This window comes from Palaemon carinicauda, chromosome 43 (assembly GCF_036898095.1).
Source record: "Palaemon carinicauda isolate YSFRI2023 chromosome 43, ASM3689809v2, whole genome shotgun sequence".
Taxonomy (NCBI): Eukaryota; Metazoa; Arthropoda; class Malacostraca; order Decapoda; family Palaemonidae; genus Palaemon; species Palaemon carinicauda.
Window position 1 is genome coordinate 52,919,902 of NC_090767.1, and position 14,226 is coordinate 52,934,127.

A 14,226-nucleotide genomic window follows, 5' to 3' on the forward strand; every position below is an offset into this window, starting at 1 on the left:
CCTATTTCTAGTTCCCATTAGAAATTCCAGTTCACCAAGTAGGCCTATACAAAAATTAGCAGAGATCAGTTTGCGCTATGGAACTAAATATTAGATATTAAGAAATATTTTATATCAAGATATTTTAATTGTTCTTCTGTAGTTTTTAAATAAGAAAATTATTTTATTTTCATTTTTTTATAGGTAATGGACTGAAATGATTGACGGCTTCTGCTCTTCTTCAACTGAAGACCAAAGTCGTGTGAAACTCGAGGCTGACTTAATAATATAAACCTATAGAATGGTGAGTGTTGAGTTTCATTTAAGGAGAGAGAGAGTCTCTTGCCTTGCTTGATACTCCGTTTCTCTTGCCTCGATACTCCAAGTTTCTCGATACTCTGTTTCTCTTGCCTCAATACCCAGTTTCTCTTGCCTCAATACTTCGTTTCTCTTGCCTCAATAGTCCCAGTTTCTCTTGCCTCAATAGTCCCAGTTTCTCTTGCCTCAATAGTCCCAGTTTCTCTTGCCTTGATATTCCCATTCTCTTTTTGTCTTCTCGAGTCATGAAAATACATTAGTTTTTGGGACAGTTTTAATTAACATATGTTTTTTGGAGCCTCAATAGCCTTTTTTTTAATTCAATTTGTCCGTTTCACATATGTAGTGTTTTTAATGACTTAATCTTAACTATTTCTTTGTTCCTATCTTGGTTTTTTAATACACATTTTGTCCCAGGTACGACTACAGCAAATATAATATTACGTATTTAAGACAACAAATAACGATAAATATTGCTTATATTGTAATTGTTCTTTTAGACATCACTTTGATCAGCGTTTTAGAAAGATGAAAAATACTTTATCTAAATAGGAGATAATTACATATGCAATCTAATATACAGTACTATAATATACCATTTTGCACTAGGCCTAATTTTAAATATAGGTGATATTATATCATTTGTAATAGTCCTTGTGCTGTTAACATGGATAAAATGGGTTATTTAAAAACCAAGATAGGAACAAATATATGTTATATTGACAAATACCAAAATTCCATTGATAGAAATGTTCAGTATTTATGTAATATAGTGAAATTTTGTGTAGTCTCTTGAGAATGCTATTTGTTTTGTAGTCTCTTGAATGCTATTTGTTTTGTAGTCTCTTAAATGCTATTTAAGAGACTATAAAACAAAACAAATAACGTATAAGAGACTACAAAACAAAACAAATAGCATTTAAGAGCATTTGTTTTGTTTTTTAGTCTCTTAAATGCTATTGGTTTTGTTTTGTAGTGTCTTAAATAGCATTTAAGAGCATTTGTTTTGTATTGTTTTGTTTTTTAGTCTCTTAAATGCTATTGGTTTTGTTTTGTAGTGTCTTAAATAAATAGCATTTAAGAGACTACAAAACCAGAATAAATCAGACTACAAAACAAAATAAATGCTCAAATGCTATTTAAGAGACTACAAAACAAAAGAAATGCTCTTAAATGCTATTTGTTTAACCTTTTTACTTCTCTCTGCAAATATTCTTATTTTTGGGCTCAAGCCATGGCGTCCTGATGGAAGGTTCCTGTTTGGTAGCTTCCTTGGGTATAAGACTACTAAGATATTCCCAGAGAATTTAACCACAGGTTATCACAGAATTCTAACTTCTGGAGCGAGTATCTCAAAGGTTTCCCTTTAAGACATCGTAATACAACAGGGGACACGCATGTCTGGTCGTGCCACATAGCTATCTCCACCCCGAACAGAGTTAACGCTTCGGTGTGTAAGGGCTGAGAATAGCTGGGAGCCGTTCCACAGCTAATCTCACTCGTGGCTACTACTGATACTCGAGACGTAAACAAACGGACGCCATTGCTCTAATGACGTCACGCGCGTCTTCATCCTTTGTTTAGTAGCTGCCCTACTGAGACGGATTTTCCCTTGTGTGAACTTTATCGTTTTGCATCTTCGCTATGTCGTTACCTTCAGCCTCGCCTTCTTCTGGAAAGTTGAGTACAAGGTTCCAGTATTGTTTAATTAAGCTCTGGCCGTAAAGTAAATATTATTTTGCGAAATAATTGATGTTTTGTGGCAGAGCTGTGCCTCTACCGGACCCGCCATTTTATGGCGTCGTTGTTGTTTTGCATGTCTTATTTAGTTAGCCACAACAACGCTTCCGGCCTTATATACTAATCGAATACATTAGTTTATTTAGTCTTCATAGCTAGGAACTTTTATATCGTGTTTAGACGCTTTTTATCGGTCATCGATTGACCTCATACCAGTCGGCTACTATAGCCCCCAGGCCAGGAGCCTATATACAAGTGTTCATGCATGATTTATCAGTGATCCTAGACTAAGTTATGAAGATAGTGGCATTATTATTTTACAATACTTTTGACTAGTGATGCAAATGTTTTCGCCTTCAGGGACCATATAGGGGATAGGCTAGTCAGTGATTCTTACTAGCCTAACCTAACCTTAGGACCCCTATATGCTTCCTTCATCCCCTGCCTTGGCATTCCCTCTAATTAGCCTTGATCCCTTTTCTGAGTAAAGGGATTTATTGTCTAATAGAGTATTATATCGCCTCTCAGTCCTCCCTAAAGGAATGAACCCCCTTTAGGATTGCGTCTGAGAGTGAGGTTAGGCTAGCCTACCTCTATGGCTAGGATAGTCTGCGACTTTCCTGCGATAGCGATACGTCTTCTTCCTTGCCTAGTTCAGGACTTTTAGCCCTGATCTAGGTCGGGTTAGGAAGGTTTCTCTGTTCCATGCTGAAACTGTACTCTTGCACCGTTTTAGCCGATCAGCCTAATCTTAGGTTAGGGAGTGTCCTCCCTTCCCTTTGTGGCCGCTCTGGTACAGAAACCCTTCCTGGGAAGACCCCTCTCTTCTCCCTCCCCACCTATCTCTTGTATAGCCTAGCCTATGCTTAGGTTAGTTTATACTCATCTGTCCCCTGTCCTACAACTCCTCCTTAGGGTGGATGAGTAGGGCTACCCGAGCTTCCTTGTGCAGTCCGCTCTGGTACATATACCTTCATAGTGTCCTATAAGGTTAGTTCCTAGTGTAGCTCTGCATAAGGGAGTCTCCCCCCCCCCATCTTGGGTGTTCCCTAGTCCTCCCTTGGGCTACCTGCTCCCGGTCCCTAGTGACCCCTGCATATGGATGATAGAGCCTGTCTCTATCATGGGTACACCTCCTCAGGGAGGGGGAGGGATGTCTGGAACCCTGAAGGTACTTCCTGCATCCTTCCCCCCCTCCCCCTGTCTCTCTATCTATCCGGGTGCCGGTCTCTTGCCGCCTCTTATGCCGGCAATACCTGCCTCTTGGTGACTTCCCTACCCTTGCCGCCAGCCCCCCGTGTTCCGAGGGACTGCCGGCTGCCGCCGGCTACTACCGGCGGCTCTCCTACTCCTATCTAATCGTCCGCTTGCCGGTCGATCTCCGGAGTGCCGGCATATACTGCCGGCAACCCGATACTACCTGTACCATCCTTACCCCAGTCACCAATCCGGCATCCTCCGGCTGCCGGAGCCGCCGCTCCCTGCCGGCGTGCCGCCGTTGTGCCGGCGGCCGCCATCCTGGTATCTAACTGACTTTTGAAAATTGTCTGTTCTAATGCCAGAATCTATGCTGGAGCGAGCTCCGGCGTGCCGGCGGCTTGCCGGATACCCCGGAGGCGTCAAGAATACTTGCACCCCCTCTCTGTAGCTATCATAAGACTAAGATAGCCCTACCTGGCAAATAGATAAGCTGCTTTGCTTCTAAGATCAGTACCTAGTACTGCTCTATTAGTGATCATGCTGTCTCTTTGCATTCTTCTATTTCCAGCATGCTATGTGCATCTTAGCACGGCTGGTTGCCAGAAGCAGTTACCCTTAATGAGACCTTCTGGCTCTTATCTGGGAACCGAATGAATTCGATCCCAACCTTGTCCTTGGCTTTCCATGGAGTTCCAATATAATGGGAATCCTAAGAAACTATATCCAATGATCTCGGTCATTTGGATTATCCCAGGACCAAGCCTATGGTAACCAGCCGGGCGAGATGCATGGAGCGTGTTCTCCTTTACTGTTTCACTCTCTATGCATCACACCTTCTGTAAGTTAAAATTAATGATTAATATTAACTTAATTTAAGAGCCATTCCTATGACTCCCCCATACTCATTTTCTCTTTCTTCCACAGGAGGAGCAGATGAAGTGCGATTTCGCATACTGTGCCGTGAAACGCTCCCAGTTTTACGGACATACGGCGTGCAGGACTCACGCCCCTTGCTCAGACAAGAAAGGGGATTGGAAGTTCTGGAATCCACTGGAATGTACGGTCTGCCAGGCCTACCTAGTTGAGGCCTTCCATAACCCTCCCTCAGCGGAGGTTAGAGACATTGCTCGTGAGAAACTGCGCAAGTGGGTGCGTGGTTTTCAGAGGAATGCCACTGGACCGTACCTGGCCACCGAAGAACTGAGGTCCCTGTTGTTCCCTAAGGCCTCCCCTGATTCAGTGGTTCCAAAGGAAGCAATCCCCACTGTCCAAATTACGGTGGAACCTGATGTGGTCATGGCTCAGTCCATGCACGAGTGTCGCCTAGATTCCGAAGAGGATGAACAGATCTCTGACGTCTCGGAAGACACGGAGAAGACGCTTATGGCTCAAGGAGCCGAAGAGGACGAAGACAAGGTGGAATACACCGAGTCGGAGATTGGAGCTACTCCCTCGTCCATCCCTCCGCCTACTCCTACACCGACGGATGTGTCCATTCCGTCCACCTCCTCGACCCCGGATCCTTCCTCTTCTACACAAGAACTGATCCGACTGATTAGAGCTGTCATGGACGACAGACTGAAGGAGAACCAGGAGTCCATCAGGTCTATGATTGGATCCAGAGAACCGAAGAAGATCTCGGTTAAGGATCTCCCAGCTTGCTCTCATGCCAACCCGTGGAGGTATGCAGAGCATATGGTTATTGCGACCGGCAGGATCTTTGTTAGTGACAAAATCGGCACGGTCCCGTTGGAAGATGTGGAATTCTTCCCAAGCTTCGAGGCCTACCCGGACTGTTACGTCCGGCTTCGTTCTGAACCTGCCTCGAAGGAGGAGACCGAACCTAAGGAAGAGATAGTGTTCGATCTCGCAAAGGCCCAGGCTATGCTAGCCTCCGCATTTAAGAGCAGGGGCTTTACCTGCTCTAAGCTTCCTGCCTTGAGCAAGAAGCATCCTACTTATGTCGCTCCCGACACTGCGATTCTTCCATTTTTGGAAAAGGCCTTGGCTGTATGCCTTAAAGCGGCGGAAGAAGGGAAACCCTGCCCTGCACTGGAGGAGTGCAGACCCTTCTCCATCGTAACGCCCCCTGACACTAGACAATGGAAAGATGTCCAACATACTTTCGTTGTGGGTAGGCTCGATCCTGACGTTGCCGGACGTCAGTTTAATGAAGACCTCCCTAAGCTCAATGATCACCTCCTTCGCCGGGAACAAGACACGAAGGAGAGGCTTGCAGCGTCTCTTTCTCATCAAGTCCAACTTGAAGTTATGGCCTGTGACACAGCAGTACCCGATCACTACATGGTACTGGCCAAATCCCACTTACTCACGGTAATGAAGGACTTGTACCATTTCATAAAGGCTCGTAGAGCCTGTCGTGAATTCGTGTTTGTCGGTGCCACCGTGAAACACGAACCCCGGAGGCTGATTTCCTCCAACATCTGGGGAAAGCACCTGTTTCCTTCGGACCTTGTCAAGGAAATAACGGACAGAGCCGCCACGGAGAATAGGAACCTTCTCCACAAATGGGGCATGTCCAGGAAAAGGAAAACCTCTCAGGACGATGGACCTCAGCCTAAGAGGAAACCTCAGAAACCGAAACCCCAGCAACGTCAACAAAGACGTCAGTTTCCGGGACCCGCTACCTCCCAAGTGGTTGCCCAACCACAACAGACCTTTCAATTGGTCCCCCAACCGGTGTTGTCACAGTCACCGGTCTTCACCCCTGCCTTTGAGCAGCCATCCACTACCTTTCATGCCAGAGGTAGAGGCTCGTCCAGGGGTGCAAGCAGAGACGCCTCTCGTCGTCCCTCCAGAGGTAGAGGAGGAAAGGGAGCTAGCGGCCGAGGCAACAAGTCCTCGGGACACCAGAAGCAATGAAGTGCTTCCGGTGGGAGGAAGACTCCGCCAATTCCAGGATCGTTGGACCTTCGATCCTTGGGCACACAGCATCATCAAGAACGGTCTAGGCTGGAGTTGGGTGCAACCACCCCCAATCTTCCAGCGGTTCTTCCAACAATCGACCCCCATTCTGGAAGAATATGTTCTAGACCTCTTGAACAAGAAGGTGATAAGGAAGGTAAAGTCCACCAGGTTCCAAGGGAGACTGTTTTGCGTTCCCAAGAAGGACTCAGACAAGCTCAGAGTCATTCTGGACTTATCCCCCCTCAACAAGTTCATAGAGAACAACAAATTCAAGATGCTGACGCTTCAACAAATAAGGACCCTTCTGCCTCAAGGTTCCTACACGGTCTCTATAGACCTGGCGGATGCCTATTGGCACATTCCAATGAACCATCACGCTTCCTCCTACCTAGGATTTCGACTCCAAAGGAAAAGCTACGCCTTCCGGGCCATGCCATTCGGCCTCAATGTGGCCCCTCGGATCTTCACGAAGCTGGCAGACGCCATAGTACAACAGCTCCGCCTAAGAAACGTCCAGGTGATGGCCTACCTCGACGACTGGCTAGTCTGGGCTCCATCGCCCGAAGAGTGTACAAAGTCTTGCGACGAAGTTACCCAGTACCTAGAACACCTGGGATTCAAGATCAACGAGAAGAAATCTCGCCTCTCTCCGGCTCAGAAGTTTCAGTGGCTGGGAATCCACTGGAATCTTCAGTCACACTGCCTTTCCATCCCCCAGAAGAAAAGGAAGGAAATAGCAGGGTCTGTCAAGCGACTACTGAAATCCAAACGCATTTCAAGACGACAGCAGGAACGAGTTCTAGGCTCTCTACAATTCGCCTCAGTGACAAACCCAGTGCTTCGTGCACAGCTAAAGGATGCCGCGGGAGTCTGGAGACGATCGGCATCCATCGCTCGAAGAGACCTCAAGAGACGGCTTCCAAACAGACTTCGACGCCTCCTAAAGCCGTGGTCGGAAGCAATGGCCCTGAAAAGGTCCATTCCTCTCCAACACCCTCCTCCTTCACTCAACATCCACACGGATGCCTCACTGGAGGGCTGGGGAGGTCACTCCCACCTGAAACAAGCTCAAGGGACCTGGTCTCCACTATTCAAGACGTTCCACATAAACATCTTGGAGGCCATGGCGGTCCTTCTTACTCTGAAGAAACTATCCCCGCCGCCCTCGATCCACATCCGTCTAACCCTAGACAACTCGGTGGTAGTTCGTTGTCTCAATCGCCAAGGCTCAAGATCGCCCCAGATAAATCAGGTGCTTCTCCCAATCTTCCGTCTGGCGGAGAAGAAGAAGTGGCACCTGTCTGCAGTTCACCTACAAGGATTCCGCAACGTGACAGCGGATGCTCTATCTCGGACAAACCCGATAGAGTCGGAATGGTCTCTAGACGCAAGATCATTCTCCTTCATCTCTCATCAAGTCCCAGAACTTCAGATAGATCTCTTTGCAACGAGCGACAACAATCAACTTCCTCTGTACGTAGCCCCGTACGAGGACCCCAAGGCAGAAGCGGTGGACGCCATGTCACTGGACTGGAACAGATGGTCCAAGATATACCTGTTCCCTCCCACCAACCTTCTGTTGAAAGTCCTCTCCAAACTGAGAACCTTCAAAGGGACAGCGGCCCTAGTGGCTCCCAAGTGGCCCCGGAGCAACTGGTACCCCCTGGTCCTGGAGCTGCAGCCCAAGCTGATCCCTCTCCCGGGCCCAGTTCTCTCTCAACAAGTACAGAAGTCGACTGTCTTCGCTTCATCATCGAAAATCAAGGACCTTCATCTCATGATTTTCTCTCCCTTGCCGCAAAGAAGAGGTTTGGGATCTCGAAGAAAAGTCTAGACTTCCTAGAGGAATACAAGACCGAATCCACGAGACGGCAATATGAATCATCCTGGAGGAAATGGGTCTCCTTTGTTAAAGCAAAAAATCCTAAAGAAATCACCATTGATTTCTGTATGTCCTTCTTCATTCACCTTCATGGACAAGGATTAGCAGCCAATACGATTTCGACCTGCAAATCGGCTTTGACTAGACCAATTCTATACGCTTTCCAAATTGATCTGTCCAGCGACATCTTTAACAAACTGCCGAAAGCATGTGCTCGCCTACGCCCAGCACCCCCTCCGAAACCGATCTCCTGGTCACTAGACAAGGTGCTCCATTTCGCCTCCAACTTGGACAACGATTCATGCCCCCTCAAGGATCTGACTCAGAAAGTTATATTTTTATTTGCTCTCGCCTCGGGAGCTCGAGTCAGCGAAATAGTGGCATTATCAAGAGAAGAGGGACACATCCTGTTTGCTGATTCAGGAGAAGTGACCCTCTCCCCTGATCCGACGTTTCTCGCCAAAAATGAATTACCCACCAAAAGATGGGGCCCTTGGAGAATATGCCCCCTGAAGGAGGATGTCTCTCTATGTCCAGTAGAGAGCCTCAAGGTCTATCTTCGCAGAACTTCAAACTTTGGTGGAGGCCAACTCTTCAAAGGAGAAACATCGGGCAGCGACCTGTCACTGAAACAATTAAGAGCGAAAATCACCTACTTCATTCGCAGAGCGGATCCGAACAGTACACCCGCTGGTCATGATCCTAGAAAAGTGGCATCTTCTCTGAACTTCTTTCAGAGCATGGACTTTGAGGGCCTTAAAAACTTTACGGGCTGGAAGTCCTCGCGAGTTTTCTTTAAACATTATGCGAAACAAGTGCACGAAATCAAACATTTTGTGGTAGCCGCAGGTAGTGTTATGAAACCTGCACCTAACTCTGCGTAGAACAGTGAGTTACTTGGGACTCTAACTCTTCGGGTGCCTATGTTGACCCTCGAGTGATTCATAGTGATGTCTAAAAACACTTAGTGCTTTTATAACTGTTCTTATCCCAGGTGAAATGTCATAGTGTTACACAAGTGCCGCATGCCTTGAGCATGATGTGTTATTTAAAGACTTGCGTTCCTCGAGAACGAGTACCTACTAATCCTGAAATTCCCTTTCAGATTCAAGAGCAAGCCTTTATTTCTATGTACATTATTATTACTGTAAATGAACTTTACTTTTGCTGTAAATTATTTAATTTCTGCATTGTGAAATAAAATTTCTATTTTATTACTTATGCGTCTCTTTCAGCTCCTACTTACTATGAAATACATACTGTCATAGTTTTATTTACTCCTCCTTTCTTATGGTCATGAAGAATTTAAGATGTCCATTCCTAAATTATATTCACCTTGCCTCAGTAAGGTTCCTACACGAATACTTACTTCTGATAATCAGGAGATGAACTCTACGCACAGTGCCCAACCACCACTGGCCTACTTCAGAATGTTCCTATACAAATATCAAACATTCTGCTTCATCTCTAAGCTCTTAAAAAGTTCTTCTGTCAAGATGAATAGCCCTTCAATACCACTTTGACGTCGGCATAGCCCATGGGAACTTCCTACCAATGGGGGGCAGGATATTTCGTTCCTATGGTTCTTACCTAAGATTACTTTGCTGTTTTGTCAATGCCTAGGCACTTAACTCTGGGGGAAAATCTACCACGATACATTGATTCTCTGGTACTCTTCCATCAGGACGCCATGGCTTGAGCCCAAAAAACGGATTTTGAGCGAAGCGAAAAATCTATTTTTGGGTGAGATAGCCATGGCGTCCTGATGGACCCTCCCTACTACTTCGTTCAGTTTGCTCCCACCCTACACAATTGTATCATGGTGATGGGCAGCAACTGGCGCCAGGATAAAGACGCGCGTGACGTCATTAGAGCAATGGCGTCCGTTTGTTTACGTCTCGAGTATCAGTAGTAGCCACGAGTGAGATTAGCTGTGGAACGGCTCCCAGCTATTCTCAGCCCTTACACACCGAAGCGTTAACTCTGTTCGGGGTGGAGATAGCTATGTGGCACGACCAGACATGCGTGTCCCCTGTTGTATTACGATGTCTTAAAGGGAAACCTTTGAGATACTCGCTCCAGAAGTTAGAATTCTGTGATAACCTGTGGTTAAATTCTCTGGGAATATCTTAGTAGTCTTATACCCAAGGAAGCTACCAAACAGGAACCTTCCATCAGGACGCCATGGCTATCTCACCCAAAAATAGATTTTTCGCTTCGCTCAAAATCCGTTATTTGTAAACTAATTTTGAAATTTCATATTTTGCAGGTATAGGCCTAAATAGATAACTCTGCAATCTTCTGGTATGAGAATACTCCAAAGCTAAGAGTCTGAGACAAGAGGAATAAATCAAAAGACGCTGGTAAATCCAGGGCAAAATTACGTAAAATCTGGATCCATTGTCAAATTCAAAGAAAACATATTGATTTTAATTTTTTTTTTTTTTGTTGGTAGCGACAAAACAGTATCTCAGTTTGAAAATATGTTTTTGGAATAATAAAAAGTAATGATATTTATTATGTAATTTTATTTTGACCCAAAGAAATGATACAATTGTATTCTTTTTGTACAACAAGCAAAGATTTTGAACGATTGTAATAGCATATACGGGTGGTATTACTGGCCAGGATTTTGAAATGTTGCTTAAAAGTTGCCAGGTAGGATATTTATCCTGAATTACTGGACATAGTCTCCAAATTCATATCTTTCCTCTATATAGGAGGGACGGCCAGGGGTCACCAAATTCATATCTTTCCTCTATATAGGAGGGACGGCTAGGGGTCACCAAATTCATATCTTTCCTCTATATAGGAGGGACGGCCAGGGGTCACCAAATTCATATCTTTCCTCTATATAGGAGGGACGGCCAGGGGTCACACCTTAAGGCTAAAGTAGATTACCATTTCCTCTATATCCGTCCCAGGATACAAAACTTGATCATCATCTTCACTTTCTGTAAAGTATATCACAGTTTAGCATTAATATAGAAAATGGGCATCATGAAAAACGAGATTCAAGATCACGGAATCACAGTTACTATACACTCCTATCACTAAGGACTAAACAATAAAAGTAATAATATGCTAATTCCTATAGAGATATTGTTGCTTATCATGTAACTATAAAGGGAGTACTGGGAAAATTATATACAAGGAATACATAACGGCTAGACGTGTGGTCGTTATATTAGCAAAATCAACATGCATAGATTAAGCATTGTAAAATTATATTTATATTAAATATGAGGAATACAAATACATTAACTAGATAATTTGAAGAGATGAAAACATTAACACTGAATAACAATAAACATTATATATCTAAAGACATTTGTAGAATAAATATGCGAGTGGAAATAAGCAAAAATAATATTGCTTTTAACTGTGAAATATTAATAATGAATTACGAAGCATATGTTACAAAAGATGGACAGTTAAATTCTAACAAGATACAAGCGAAAAACTGAAAAACAATTTGGTTTTTGCAACTTTTTTAGGTCAAAAATCTTCTGATACATTGAATGATACTGGATATTAAAGGCAAATGTTATTGATTTTACAATGCAATATATAAGGACGGAAGTATGTCAAAGAAAATCTCTACGTGAATATGAATGACATAGGCCTAGATTAGACATGGGGTCTATCATTAAGGTCTGGGCTGATTACAGTTTATTCCAATGGATGAAAAAACCAGGAAATGTTTAAAAAGCTTTAAAAAGAAACAGTGAAAGGTTAAAGAAACTGATAAAAGCTTGAGACAAAGAAATAACATTAATTATTAGGTTTATGAAAGGAACTATGAAATCTCCAATGAAGACGGATCATGGTTTAAAATTGAGCATGTGGTCATCAACTTATATGCTGTTGCATTTTACCATGGATTACTTTATAACTTTTCAAATTTCCTTAAATTTAAAGCTATTAAAACTGCAATTATCTTAAAAATTACTTTGATATCATGGAAATTACTCAAGCTGAGGTAATTCCCTTAAAAGTTTAAACCCTACAGGTGATAAATTTATTACTGTCAAATGAAACACTTAAATTGAAGACGCTGGCAGGTGTATAATAAGAGTTAGTCAGGGTAAGAATTAAAATCTGTCGAGAGTCAACCATGAGCCCTCTCTGTTTACCACGGGGATAAAACTAGCAAAAAAAGACATTGAAACATCCAAGGCACCAGAGGAAGCAGCAGGGCCTACCGGAACTGCGTCACAATCGCTCGCCATTCATTCCTACTTCTAGCACGCTCTCTTGCCTCTCTCACATCTATCCTCCTATCACCCAGAGCTTCCTTCACTCCATCCATCCACCCAAATCTTGGTCTTCCTCTTGTACTCCTCCCATCAACTCTTGCATTCATCACCTTCTTAGCAGACAGCCATTTTCCATTATCTCAACATGGCCAAACCACCTCAACACATTCATATCCACTCTAGCTGCTAACTCATTTCTTACACCCGTTCTCACCCTCACCACTTCGTTCCTAACCCTATCTACTCGAGATACACCAGTCACACTCCTTAGACACTTCATCTCAAACACATTCAATTTCTCTCTCTCCGTCACATTTCATTCCCCACAACTCCGATCCATACATCACAGTTGGTACAATCACTTTCTCATACAGAACTCTCTTTACATTCATGCCCAACCCTCTATTTTTTACTACTCCCTTAACTGCCCCCAACACTTTGCATCCGTCATTAACTCTCTGGCGTACATCTGCTTCCACTCCACCATTTGCTGCAACAACAGACCCCATGTACTTAAACTGATCCAACATGGTATTCAACCTCGCACCACCTTCCCTTCTCGTACATCTCATAACCTTACTCTTACCCACATTAACTCTCAACTTCCTTCTCTCTCACACCCTTCCAAATTCTGTCACTAGTCGGCCAAGCTTCTCTTCTGTGTCTGCAACCAGTACAGTATCATCCGCAAACAACAACTGATTTACCTTCCATTCATGGTCATTCTCGTCTACCAGTTTCAATCCTCATCCAAGCACTCGAGCATTCACCTCTCTCACCACTCCATCAACATACAAGTTAAACAACCACGGCGACATCACACATCCCTGTCTCAGCCCCTCTCTCACCGGAAACCAATCGCTCACTTCATTTCCTATCCTAACACACGCTTTACTACCTTTGTAGAAACTTTTCACTGCTTGCAACAACCTTCCACCAACTCCATATAACCTCATCAAATTCCACATTGCTTCCCTATCAACTCTATCATGGACACAGCTGTATTTCCTTTTTCCTATTACAAATGCCTAAGCAAAAATCAAAAGCCTACAATATCCCACAGTCATCTCATCACTTAACCTTGTCTACTTATTTTACTATTAGATAACAATAGCTCGAAGGAACAAGTTCAGGACGTAAACAAACCCTGCAAAGCCTTGGCCAAGTCCACGTAGATGTAAATCTGGCAGGAGCTCCGGATTCCGCTGCCACCGGCGACCTCTTCTGGCGTCTTGGAGGTGAAGTGCACGTGGTTGCGGGTCATGCGACGGAGGCCTTCCTTTCGGATGCTCTCCCAGTACTTGCGGTACGTCCCGTGGATCACCGGCGTGCCGTCGTCATACGTGATCTCCTCTAGCTCTAGGTCCTCAACCTGGAAAAAGAGCATGAAGTTAAAATGTACTACTACTACAGAGAGAGAGAGAGAGAGAGAGAGAGAGAGAGAGAGAGAGAAATATATATATATGCACAATTGCCAATACTCAGTACAAAACTCGGAATATAGCATCAAATGACCTTCCTGTAATACACTACTAATATCTTTGCTTCCAACAAAAATCAAGGTCAGAAAAGAGAGAGGAAACAGACAGAAGGTCAGATAGGTGAAGTAAACTCTAGCGAGGAAACAGATACGTTCAACGCGCGTGTCAGAACACGTGTCTCAAACCTTACGCCAGTAGACATTGACAGTGGTTCTTAAAATTTTTTGCCTTGTGCCCCCCTTTCTGCATTAAGCATAGATCTCATGCCCCCCTCCCCATCCTTGAAATTTATGCCAAACAAGAAAGTACCGTATGTATGTATATATTGTTTTTATAAACAATATGTTGCGTTTTGTAGGCTAATATACTTCATTGGGTATGTGAGTATATGAATGAATGATAGATTTTTATTTCATTGCTGTTGATTTTTTATACGAAT

At 44.0% G+C, this 14,226-nt stretch overlaps 1 long non-coding RNA gene across 2 annotated transcripts in view; it reads left to right on the forward strand.

The window, feature by feature from the left end:
* Nucleotides 1-10,450, forward strand: part of LOC137633386 (uncharacterized) — a 90,533-nt gene extending 80,083 nt beyond the window's left edge. For both annotated transcript variants that reach the window (XR_011042186.1, XR_011042187.1), the window contains exons 3-4: nucleotides 184-283; nucleotides 10,317-10,450. This is a non-coding gene — a long non-coding RNA (uncharacterized lncRNA). The remainder of the gene's footprint in view (nucleotides 1-183; nucleotides 284-10,316) is intronic.
* The last annotated feature ends 3,776 nt before the right edge of the window (nucleotides 10,451-14,226 follow it).